Consider the following 13,115-nt stretch of genomic DNA (forward strand, 5'->3'; position numbering starts at 1 on the left):
AGGACGTGGAGGTCGCGGCCTCAGGCTCCCCCGTGCCGGCTCTTCTTCGGGCAGCGAGACCAACGTTTCTGTGACAGTGTGACCAAGTCACCCGTTCCGTGTATTTTAAGGCCAGAGTCTAGCCGAGAAGTCTGTGTGCCCAGGGACTTCGAGAGGTGTACAGCACACAGTAGGTGCTTTGTGAGTGTCTGGGAACAGGCGGGTGACGTGGAAATATGAGGCTCTGCGGTGCAGCAGCAGGGGAGCGGGGTGGAGCTGTCTGGGACACAAGTCCTGCAACAAAGTGTCCGACTGGCGACACAGAGTAGAGCTGTCAGAGTTACAGGGAGGGTGGGCGGGCAGTGAGCCGCTGCTCTGTAAACAGGTGGAGGGCAAGCCCAAAGGACGACTGGAGGCTCAGGACGCTTCCTTGGCACACCCTGCCCTTCTGTGGGTCAGGCAGCAAAACTCTGCCTTTTCCAAGTTAACTAATGGAGCCGTCGGGAAGGCTGGTTCAGACTGCTCACTGGCGGCCGGTCCTTTCACCTTCCAGTCTGGGTATGTGAGTGAGGCCACGTAGGTCTGCATGTGTGCTCACTGACAGGTGTGCGGAATGCACGTTCTGAGGGCAGAGTCCACGCTCTGAGTAATGATTAACTGCTGACGGCATCGTCCCGGGTGCCATGTGGTGGGTAATGGGGAGGTGTTCAGCCTCCACTTAGTGAGACATTTGCTTAGGCTGATGCGGGGACCACTCGCAGGCAACCCCAAAAGGTAGTGCTTGGACCAAATACAAACGGAAACACGGAGTGCGATCCTGCCAGTTTTGTCTGGTGTTTAATTGCGTGACGGTGTCATTTCCCTTGGACTTCCACCTGCCCCGGAGAGGGTGCGGTTGCGTGGTGGAGGATGTGCCGCCCAGTGAGGAATAGAATTGAGGCTCGGCAGCCTGTGCACCCTGCTCTGGGCTCTGACAGGAGCCAGGGCTCCTTGGACGTTCACTGGTCTGAGTCTGTGACAGGGATCGAGGGGACTGAGCCTGGTTCATCCTTAGAAACACGTCCATAAATACTAAAGAAAGTGCTTTTTAGTTGGAAGTCTGAGGGGAAGGGGCCTGGGATGCAGAGCTTAGAGGAATAGACATTTAGGGTTCCTTCCAGCCCAGCGCATATGCTGGGAAGGGACTTGCTGAGGCTACTCGGGGCTGGCCCTGGATGCTGGTGGTCTCTCTCGACTCCTCCCCAGGTGCCAGTGGCCTGCCCCTTTCCTGAGTGAGAAAGCAGAGATGCGGGACCTAAGGATGTGTTCAGGGCTGCAGGGCTGTGTTCCCAGGGGCCGCGTCCGGGCCCTGAGGGAGAGAGCATCCAGCACAGGCCCTGCAGGCGCCTTGGGACCAGGCTGCCCTAGGGGGATGACTGCCCACCTTTTCTCCCTCAGAGAGCAGGGTGCATGGGAGGCCTGTTGAGCCCACTGTCCCAGGGCTGTGGTTCCCCTACTCTAGCTCCGAGCCGGAGACATTACTCTAGGACGGGGAGAGGGCGGAGCACAGGGTGCAGGAGAGAGCCGGCTGCCTGTGGCTCATTCCAGAGAGCAGGGCACAGATTCCCTGGGCCTGCAAGTCCTTGTGCCTCCCCCTGCCCCTGCCGGAGTGCTGATGACCACCACCGCAGAAAGCCGGCCTCCAGGTCCTCCGAGCTGAAACATGACTGAAGGGACTGCTCTCCACATTTAAGATTTTGTGGCTAAAACAGAATTCTGGGTTTGAGAACAATTGCAGTCGATTGGCCTAATTGCTCGATTTACCCTCTTGAAATTAAGAACTGTGCCTTGCCCTGGCCAGTAGGCTCAGTGGTAGAGCATCAGCCTGGCGTGTGAAAGTCCTGGATTTGATTCCCGGTCAGGGCACACAGGAGAAGTGCCCATCTGCTTCTCCACCCTTCCCCCTCTCCTTTCTCTCTGTCTCTCTCTTCCCCTCCCGCAGCCAAGGCTCCATTGGAGCAAAGTTGGCCCGGGTGCTGGGGATGGCTCTGTAGCCTCTGCCTTAGGCACTAGAATGGCTCCGATTGCAATGGAGCAATGGCCCAGATGGGCAGAGCATCGCCCCCTGGTGGACATGCCGGGTGGATCCCAGTTGGGCACATGCAGGAGTCTGTCTCTCTGCTTCCCCACTTCTAACTTCAGAAAAATACAAAAAAAAAAAAAAAAAAAGAAAAAAAAAAAAAAAAGAAAAGAAAAAAAAAAAAAAAAAAGAACTGTGCCTTCTGTATGCAGATGCCAATTAAGTGGGGTGCAGGTGATGGCTCTGGTCCTGGGGTCCAGAGTGGGGGCTGATGCACGTGGCTTATGGGGGCCAGAGATTGCAGCAGAAGCCCAGGGCCTGGAGGGCAGGCGTCACCTTGCTTCTTTTCCACAGTTCTTCCATCTGTGCCAGGGAGAGATGACTGCCCCCCCCCCCCCAGGCTGATCCAGCCATCCTGGTGCCTCCAGGGAAGGGGCCATTGCTGCCCAGATGGGAAACCGCCCGTGAGTGTGTGAGTGCGCTTGTGCCCAGGTATTTGCTCGTGGCTGCTTGCTGCTGGCTTTTCTAGGATTCATTCCATAAGACACAGAATTCAGCTTTTTAGCCTTTCCCTGAAGTTCACTGGGACCCATGTGATGACATAGAAATAGCACTGAACCTCCCCACCTGCTCCCCCAAGAGGGGGCACATGTCCCAGGGTGTGGAGGGGGCTCCCATGCTGCCCTGGCCCATGTGCTGTGTGTTTGCAGGGCCCCAGGCCTGGCGCTGGGCATGAGGGTTTCTGCGTCTCCCCCACACTCCTCTCGGGCCCAGAAAATGCTGGACCTGGTTCTGAGTGAGTTTGGTCACGGCCCCCTGAGGAGTTCTTTGGGGGAGGACGACTTTTCGACAGGAGTCTCAGGGGCCTGAACTGCCCATTCACTTCGTCCTGCGCTGGAAGGAAACGGGACTTGGGCTGCGTTGGAGGCGCAGCGTCCAGAACAAGAAGGGCACGCCGTGTGCAGTTCCTCCCCTGGCGGCGTCAGGCCTGTGCGGACCACTCTCTGTCCCTGCACCTGTGTGGTGCTGGCCCTGGCCCTGCTCTGCCTACTCTCGGATGAAGCCAACTCCTCCAGGGCCCTGGAGTTCTGTGACCCGATTTCTCGCCTGCCTGAGCCCCGTCTTTGTTTCTGACCTGACCGCGGGGCTGTGTCTGTGTCGCGGGCTCATCCCTGCGTGGGCCTGGCCTCGTGCAGCACGTGTCCTCATGCACTTGAGACCCACAGCTTTTGTCACCTTTAGCGTCCAGTTCACATGCAGCACCTGCCAGTCATCGTCTGTCATTTGATTAGAAGGACTCAACTCTGGACTCGGGAGAGGAGGGCAGCTCATATCTAACATGGTGGCTGCCCGGCGGCGTGAGCACCTGGGCAGCGGCGTCTCCTCTCTGAGCCTGGGTTCACCTGTGAGGGAAGAAGGAGAAATGAACGGTCTTCACTGTCCTTTTTTTCCACCTCTAAACATTCTGTGGAGTGAGAACTTCACCCTGAGGCCCCTTCTTCTGCCCTCACGGAGGAGGGTCCCTGGTGCCCGGTGAAGATGGCCTGAGCTTCTGGAAGTGTGGACGTGAGGCGGAGGGCAGGGCTCCCCTTGCCCCTAAGAGCAGAACCACACGGTCGGTCGGGAAGTGAGTTCTGCATCAGCAGAAGAGCTTTCTACCTGCCCGAGTGGTTGAATGGGGAGTGAGCGTGAGTGGGGTGGGGGCACTCACGGGGGCACCTACCCTGGCATGGCTGGTCAGGTGAGTGCTCACACTAGGTGACTGAAGTCCTTTTTGACTGTGAAAATTTTAAAATGACGTATTTTGTTAACATTCCTTTTATTCTGAGATCCCTGAGAGTGGGGAGTGGGTGGGGGAGGTGCAGCTGCTGCCTGGTGACAGATTCCTTGGTGGGGACGGTGGCCAGATGGGAAAAGGACGTCACGGTAGTTAACGTGCCTTCAGAAACCACTTTGAGTTGGGAGCAGGCTGACGTGAAGGGGCTCGGAGATGCGTCGCGTGGGTGCTCGGCCCCGGCCTGACCGTCACGGGCCAGTGACTGGCCCCCGGGCTGTGCCCACAGCTGGCCTTGCCCCCAATGAGCTGTCGGCCTGACCGAGCAGCCAGGGGCAGCCATATCCCTGCCACCTGTCTGTCCCCACGGCACTGACGTGGCTGGCACGGCCGTGGCTGTGACTGAGAACCAGAATTAATTCACTTTCTCTGGAAATTATTCCTTCCGGGCCCAAGGCTGTCACTGTCTGAGCTCTCCAGGCTAGCGTCTCTCTGTGACGTCCTTGGTCTCCACAAGGACATTTTTGCAGGGCTCCATGGAGTGCCCGTTCCACTCTGTCATTGATTGGACGTGTTTATGGTAATCCGCTCGGCACCCTGCCCGGCAACGTCCCCCACTCTTCTCTGCCATGAGCAGGAGGTCAGTTCATCTGGACGGTGGGAGGAGGGTGATGTCCTTAAATCGTCTTGTGACAGTGGCCTTCCTCTCCCCACCGAGCACCTTTGTTTCCTCCTCTCACTGTTGGGGCGACGGGGCCCTGCCGGGTCTGGGCTGCACTGTCCCCGAGCCAGGAGGCTCTGACGTCCCCTGTGAGGGAGCTGGGTTCCCGCTGCTCTCGCCCACTGTGGTCCACTGGGTGGGGGGACCTGACGGCCCCGTTCTGGAGATGCGGGTGAGTGGGCTGGGGTTGGGGGAACTGTGCAGGCTACTCAGATCTCCACTATCCTCATCAGCTTGGCTGTCATGGAATCCCACAGACAGGGTGATGACACTTGTGACACTCGTCTCCATGGCCTTGGAGGCTGCCGGCCGCTGTACAGTGCGGCATCTGCCACCTTCCCTCTCAGGTGGCCATTCCCTGTGCACCATCCACTGAGGACCCACCCTTAGGACCTCATTTAACCTAATTGCCTTCTGAGAGCCCCCCTCCAAGTACACTCTCTTTGACAGGTGCATCCTCAACACATGAATATTGGGGACTTGATTCAACCCACAGCACATGACTACTGGTGACTTTCTTACCTTGCCTTCCGGGGCGGGAGCCGCGCAGCGAGGTGGCGGCCGCGGAATCTTCCTGCCATGCCTGCCTTTCTCTTTCCCTGCATTGTCCTCATGACTGTCTGAGGCCTGGGGGCCACATTCTCCCCCCTCTCCCTGCCACCTCCATACACAGGTGGCTGTTTCCTGTTTCAGGGACAATGACGGAGTCTGGGCTTTGACCCAGTGCTGTCAGGGCCTGGCTCCATGAAGTGTCTAGACCTGGTTCAGACGGTGCCCAGGCTGGCTTTGTCTGGGCCGAGCACTGGTGCCCCCCTTTGCCAGGACACTGATGGCCATGCACGTTCCACCGGTCATTGTCCTAACACACTAAGTGCAGGCCCATAGCCCCTCCGTGGTCCACACGGTGGTCCTGGCTGGTGGCTCCCGGGGGATGTGGAAAGAGGGGCTTGGCCCATTTTGTTGAGTGGCCCTCCCTGGCTTTGTGCCTTTGGGGGCTCCTTGTGTCATACTTGCAGAGACAGGGACAGGGTGCAACAGCTCATCGTGTGGCCATCCCCACAGACTGGGAAGGCTGTCTGTGATGCGTGGCTGGCGATCAGGCCGGTCTGTGGATCCCATGGCCAGAGTCCTCCAAAACTGGATTGCTGGTCACCTCACTCTTGCTGGGGTGACAGGTAGCAGGCACTCAGCACTGTGCTGGGCGCTAGGATGTGACAGGGTGTCACACACCATTTATTTGGTGTGATGAGCATCCTAAAACAATCCTTGCACCAAATCTCCAGTGTTCCCTACAGTGCAAACTGTAGTCATCATGCTGGACATGAGGCCTCTAGACCCAGTCATCGACGCAACTGAACTCCGTCCCTCCACTCCCCGTCCCTTCCTGTCCAGCCCGCCATGCCCCGGGCAGCCCCCGACTCTCTGCCTCTGTGTGTGACACTTTTAGATCCCACACCCAGGTGGGGTTGTGCTGTGTGTCCTGCTCTGCATCTGGCTTATTTTACTCAGCGCAGTGTCCTCCGGGTCCATCTCTGTTGCTGCAGACGGCAGGATCTCCTCTTGTAAAGCTGAGTGGTGCTCCGCTCTATGCACAGACATGCACACACACGCATATACACACACACCACTGTTTCTTCACCATCCATTCCACAGACACTCAGGTTGTCTCCACAGTTGTCTGTCGTGAGTGGTGCTGCCGTGAACGTCGGAGCCCAAGGAGCTCTTTGAGGTCCTAGCTCGTTACTTTTGGATAAAGACCCAGAGGAAGGATTGACAAATGGTTTGGTATATATTTTTTAATTGAATTGATTAGGGTGATCCTAGCTAACAACACTGTACAGGTTTCAGGTGCACACTTCTATAGCACACCTCTGTACACTGTCTTGTGTGTTCACACCCCCAAGGGGTAGTTTTTATTTTTAGTTTCTTGAAGAACATTCGTGATGTTTTCCACAATTGAAGCTATCAGTCTACGTTCTCAGCAACGGTGCATGAGGGTCCCCCTTTTTTTGTAGAACAGCCACCCTAACAAGTGCAAGGTGCTATCTCATTGTCGGTTTGATTTCTGTTTCCCCAACGACCAGAGATGTTGAACCCCTCCCAGTCAGCCTGGTAGCCGTTTGTCTGTCTTCTTTGGGGCAGCAGCCATTCAGGCTCTTTGCCCATTTGTCTGTGGGGCGACACGCCTTTCTGCTGTGGATGTGCAGGGGTTTCTTGTATGACCTCGTATCAGACGTTTGGTTGGCAAACGCCGTCTCCTGCTTCACAGGTCGCCTTTTCCCTCGTATGGCTGGGTCCCTCTGCTGTGCAGACACCCCTCCGTTTGATGTTACCCCACTTCCTTATATTTTGCTTTTGTTGCCTAAGCTTTTAAGATCCTATCCCAAAAATCACCAACATGGCCAACAGCAAAGATTTCTCTCCTAGTGTTTTCTTCTAATGATTTTACGGTTTCAGGTCTTATGTTGACACCTTCAATGTGTTTTCAGCTGATGGTTGCAACGTGTGGGACCGGATAAGGGTCCAGTTTTCCCAACACCGTGTACTGAATAGAGTCTTTTCCCCTCGGTGTGCTCTCGACACTGCTGTTGAACCTGAGCTGACCCTATGTGCTTGGGCTCATGTCTGGGCTCTGTGTTATTCTGTTCCATTCGTCTGTGTACCTGTATTTATGCCAGTACCAGGCTGTTTTGGTTATTATGATGTAATAGGATTTGAAATCAGAAAATGCACTGCCTCCAGCTTTGTTCATCTTTTTCAAGATTGCTTTGATTCTTTGGGGTCTTTTGCTCCAAATGAATGTCAGATTTTTTTTGTTTTCTATTTCCGTTAATCCCTCACTTCCAGACTCTCCCAGGAGCACCCCCGCAGCACTGTGGACGGTGTGGACCGGCTCAGCTGTGCGGCAATGCTGGTCCCTGCAGGAGCCCGGAGACTCTCTGGACGGTCGCTCCCACGGCGACTTGGAGTGCAAGTCCATTTCTGACTCTCCTGGCTGACGCAGGTGGAGCAGAGCACTGTGTCCATGGTGGATTGGTGGAGGGGTGGCTGCCCACCTCCCTAGCCTCGAGGGGTCTGGGTACAGCTAGGGAGCCCAGAGTTTCCTTGGGGAGGACATGGGCTTACAGTTGCAGCCCCTTTGTTCACATGTATTTCAATACCTGGCAGAAGTTCCACACGCAGCCCTGGCTGCTGCACAGGCTGCCTTCCTGCTCCCTGGGCCAGGGCCCTTCCTGCTCCGATAAGCAGACCCTCATCCTGCCCTCTAATCTCTGTGGGCACACCGGGAGCTGCCTGCTTAGGAATTTTTGCATTAAGGGAGGGACTCACATGGGTCCTGTGTGGGTATTTCTGCTGACAAGTCATTGTGTGGCAGGAGTCGAGTTGCCCACTCCAAGGGGCTGACCCTTCACCTTCACCGGGATCATGTGCTTTGGGGAAAGAGGGGTATGCCCGGGCCCCTTCCTACCCCTGATGCCTGTGCTCACTGTTCATTCTGGTTGACATTCAGTTGCCCAATCTGCAGTCATACCTGACTAATTGGATTGCATTTAAATCTTCCCCGCAATGAATTCTGAGGTCTCTTGACTTTGGTCAGGCTGCCTGGAACCGGTCCCGGGCAGGCAGGTGGGGTGCCAACTTCCCTGGCATGGGCCATGCCAGTGTATTGTGCTGTTGACCCCTGGCGCTCCCTGGAAACACCAGGCTCAGAGCCCTGGAGCAGGGCCGCCACTCACAGCTCTGAAAGGCCGCTTTGTCCCGGGAGCCGGGCAGGGATGCCGACAGCCACCCTGCCCGCCCGCCCGTCTGCCCGCTTCTCTGTGAATCAAGATGGAGGGACCTCGCCATGGAAGTGCCCCAGCCGGTCTCTCTCGTTCTTGCCATTCCAGCCCGTTCAGTGGCTCTCTGCGTGGGACTTGGGCCAGCCCTGGTGCAGAGGGGAACTTGCCACCTGAGACTGGAGGCTTTTGGGGGACACAGAACACGTGTGCTTGAAGCCACAAGAGAGTTCTTAGAATATCATTTCGTGCACGGCCAGGTGCAGGAGCCTGGTGGTGCCTCCAGAGTCTCACGTTGCTCTGTCAGTTCCTTCCCTCCTTCAGGAAACGGCCAAGTGCCCCTCATCCCCGGGCAGCGTGTGTGGAACGGGGAGACAGGAGGCAGCTCTGGGGCCCGGCCTGACCCGCCGGGTGCGGTGGGGCAGAGGGTGATGATGGTGCACAGTTGAAAGCTGTGCTGGGCCGGGGGAAGTCAAAGCGTTGATAACATGGTACCAGCAGTCTGAGGTCAGGTCAGGGTTCAGGTAACCTGTGGTTCAGAGACTTCTGAGAAAAATTCCTAATTGCGCTCATCAGTGTTCACATAAAATTCTCTTTGTGTGAGTCACCGGTTAAGCTTCCCTGTCGGAACAGTCATAGGTCAGCAGACGGGGCACAGGGAGTGACTGACATCCCAAGCCCTGCAGCTCCCATGCCGCAGCCTTCGGTGATGCAGGCGCCTGTTTGCGGGTGACAAGGCCAGGACTCACACGTCAGTGCTGTGCACAGTGACATTGGTGATCAAGTCCTGAACCCGGACCACCTTTCTCTGTGCCCGGCCTGGGGCTCTGCCCAAGGCGTCCTGCAGCTCAGTCTCAGGGAGTTTATATAAAGTTTTACTCCTTGGAATTTACAGTCGCAGGTTTATAGACTGTGTAGCATCATTAAATTGTAACGAACAACTTCCACAGTCCTAGTGCTTTTCATTCAAGATCTCAGTGTTGCTGGAGAGAGAGACAGAGAGAGAGAGAGAGAGAGAGAGAGAGAGAGACAGAGAAAGGTAGACCGTCCTCCATCCACACCAGCCTGGTGGGAGCACCCAGGTTGTGGGCAGGTCAGGAACGCCCTCGGGATGCAAGGTGAGGGCCACTCCTTCCGACCAGGCACTCACTCTATGCGGCTCCTGTGGCCCCTGTGGTGTGGGCTCTGGTTTCTAGGACAGACAGGACCCCGGCAGTTTCTTCCTGCTTCCAACAGCTGCAGGTTCTCTCTCCTACTGTGAACTTGGTTTGTGGAGAAAGTACGACCAGTGGGAACTTAGGGCATTATTTGGTTTCCAGGGTGGTTGAACTTGACAGGTACTGGTCTTAGAACCAGAACCCTGGGAGCCAAGAAAAAGGTAAAAAAGGAAAACCTGCATCATGTTGTGGCAGCTGTGACACCAAGAGGGACAGACAGCCCTTTTGACAGAAGGTTTTGCTTTAACAAATGAAAATAAAACAAATAAAATACAAAAAATGTACTGAGCAAGCAGACAGAGCAGATGCTGAGGACCCATCCCCTGAACCTGATTTTATCCAGAGAAGCTTCGACAGAAGGCTAGACAGAGCAGTTAGGGGAACAGCTGTCTGTCCATCTCCGTTGCCAGGGGAGTTGGCTGGACTCCCCCCGTGGCTGGGCTGAGACAGGTGCTGTTTCCCAGGGGGGACCAGAAGTCCTGGGTGGCGTCTCAGAGGGAGGTGGGAGCTCATGGGTAACGAATGAAACGGGAGGTAGAAGCAGAGTCCAGGGGTCGCAAATTAGGAAGACATGAGTGTCCAAAAAGCAGTATCCCAGTGGAAGTAAGGTTCTAAGTAGTTTTCCCCCCGAAACTAGTCTTCCCGGCTCCCCATAGACCTGAGACCAGATGCCTCGCTGCTGGGAGCAGCAGCGCTGAGCATCACAGGCACAGTCCTCTCTGAGCAGGGCCCTCCGCGTGCGGTTAGGAATCTCGCCCCTTATTTCCTGGTCACTGGTTCTTGGTGGCTCCCCTTTCCGGAAGGCGGGACCGAAGTCACAGCACAGTCTCGGTCAGTCGCGGGGAAACTGTGCCTCTCCGTCTGCCCTTTGTCCCCCGCCTTGCTGTGCTGGGGACCCGTGATGTGGGTGTGGTCCCCCCGCCCCCGAGGTGGGTGGGAAGGTGGGGTGAGGCGGCGTTTGTGGGAGAGCTCTTTACACCTGAACCCAGTAATGACACCTGCCCTTGCCAAAGAGGTTCAAAGTCCGGCAGGTGCCTCTCTATCTGCCTTTTGCAAATAGTGTCACCGTAAATAGTGACACTGTCCCACATTCCTGTTCTGTTCACTTAAGGGATATGATCAGCATTGGGACCCGCAGGTGACAAATGGTACTCATTAGGGTGCAGCAGGCCCAGGGGTCACCTCTGCCTCAGCCTCTGAGCTCACCTCAAGTCATTCTCTTTCGCAGAATGAAACTGTTTACATGAATTAGTGACATTGGTTCTTGTTAGAAACAAGGTCTCTTGCCTGACCAGGCAGTGGCGCAGTGGATAGAGCGTCAGACTGGGATGCGGAAGACCCAGGTTCGAGACCCCGAGGTTGCCAGTTTGAGCGCGGGCTCATCTGGTTTGAGCAAAGAGCTCGCCAGCTTGGACCCAAGGCTGCTGGCTCGAGCAAGGGGTTATTCCGTCTGCTGAAGGCCCACGGTCAAGGCACATATGAGAAAACAATAAATGAACAACTAAGATGTCGCAGTGCGCAACGAAAAGCTAATGATTGATGCTTCTCATCTCTCCGTTCCTGTCTGTCTGTCCCTGTCTATCCCTCACTCTGACTCTCTCTGTCTCTGTAAAAAAATAAAGAAATAAATAATAATAAAAAACAACTCCATTAAAAAAGTTAAAAAAAAAAAAAAAAGAAACAAGGTCTTGGAGAAACTCTAGGTAAATATGTCCTCGTCCTCGTGAGGAGCTTCTTGAGCACCTGCTGGGTGCCAGAGCCCAGTCCCTGGCCATGGAGGTGGGGCAGTCCCTGTGCTCATGGACTCACGTTGTGGGGGCGGGGGGTTGGAGCGCTCACAGGACATCGGAGCAGGAGCGTGACTTGCACACTGTGACACATGCAGGGAGACAGAGGGTCGCAGGACCCAGCGCGTGGCCTGACGGGTTTGCGGTCTTTCCTGTGGACACCCTGTTGAAGCCATGCTCACTGTGACCATAGGGGTCTCACATGCTGACTCACCTGCTGGCTGCTTCAGCCCCTGCCCCTGCTTTGGGCGGCACCTCCTCCTGAGCTGCCACTTGTTAGAGAACTGGGGACCAGTTCGCCGTTAGCACTTGGAGACTCTCTAAGCTGCTGTTGCCCAGGCAGCCCCTCTGTGATGGCACGTCTTCGGTGACAGGCCTTGGACTCTGCCATAGCTTTCTTCCCTGCAGAGGGCCAGTTTGTCAGGGGGCCAGGGGGGCATGCATAGACCTCGGACTTGCCTGAAAACACACTGTTCACACTCCTCTGGCTGTGTGCTTGAAGTGTCCCGGACGGCACATTAATACCTGATGATAGAAGACACGTTTGCAATACTTAAGCTAAAACTAAAATGACCACCCTGAGTTCCAACATGGTGTTACCACAGTTAGCATTTATGCGTTGTAATCTTCCAGTCTTGTTTTCTTTAATGTTCATTTATGTTATTTAATGTTTCTGTTTCTATTGAAAGATCACAACTTTGTTTAAAGCACGTGAGCTTAGTAGTGTTTAAGAGAACCATGTTAACATTTCTGGGTGGGCTTTTTGTGACTATTGTAGAGTAAGCACATTAATTTTTTTTTTTTGTATTTTTCTGAAGTTAGAAGCAGGGGGGCAGTCAGACTCCTGCATGTGCCCAACTGGGATCCATGCCCACCAGGGGGCAATGCTCTGCCCATCTGGGGCATTGCTCCATTGTGGCCAGAGCCATTCTAGTGCTTGAGGCAGAGGCCATGGAGCCATCCTCAGCACCCGGGCCAACACTGCTCCAATGGAGCCTTGGCTGCAGGAGGGGAAGAGAGAGATAGAGAGGAAGGAGAGGGGGAAGGGTGGAGAAGCAGATGGGCGCTTCTCCTGTGTACCCTGGCCGGGAATCGAATCCAGGACTTCCACATGCCGGGCTGATGCTCTACCACTGAGCCAACCAGCCAGGGCTGAGTAAGTGCATTTAAAATCCTCTCTCCTCTATTCCAGACATGTAGCAACCATGTTTAAAAAAATTGTAATTTGAATTCAAGATCAAGGGGAACACTTTTTGGGCCAGGAACAGAGAGCAGTGGGGTCAATGGCCCAGACCAAGCACCTGCCCTGGGAAAGGGTTTCATGTACCTTGCACACGGCAGGGTCAGGAACAGGCTCCTGAGTGAGGCCAGGGCTGGCCAGTCCCTTGCCCATGGACTAGAGGTGACCCTCAGGGAGGGACAGCTCTCCTCTGGCCCAGGAGGGGAACAGGTAGGCATGAGAGGAAGACTCAGAACTGCGGCTCCTGGTGACTGACACCTGGCATTGTCCACATGTGAGAAGGCCCTAGGAGCCTGTCCTCGAACCGTGTTCAGAGTCACGTGTCCTGCAGGGCAGGCTCGCCGTGGCATCAGTGGCCAGGAAGGGGCAGGTGGGAGGCTCCTGTATGAGATGAGTTTGCAGAGCACTCTGGGGGGGGGCACGCCCACGCAGCAGCCCCTCCAGCGGGAGGGTCTACACACACAGGACAGAGTCCCGGGACAGGCCTCTAGACTCAGAGACATGGTGGTGCAGCATTGCTTGGATGGACGCCGATTATTCAGCAGGGCGGTTCATATGA

General features: G+C 55.6%; 1 protein-coding gene across 3 annotated transcripts in view; it reads left to right on the forward strand.

The window, feature by feature from the left end:
- LOC136395874 (carboxyl-terminal PDZ ligand of neuronal nitric oxide synthase protein-like) overlaps positions 1-13,115 on the forward strand; it is a 119,423-nt gene that overhangs the window by 50,110 nt on the left and 56,198 nt on the right. The window lies entirely within an intron of this gene.

The sequence above is a fragment of the Saccopteryx leptura genome, chromosome 2 (assembly GCF_036850995.1).
Source record: "Saccopteryx leptura isolate mSacLep1 chromosome 2, mSacLep1_pri_phased_curated, whole genome shotgun sequence".
NCBI lineage: Eukaryota > Metazoa > Chordata > Mammalia > Chiroptera > Emballonuridae > Saccopteryx > Saccopteryx leptura.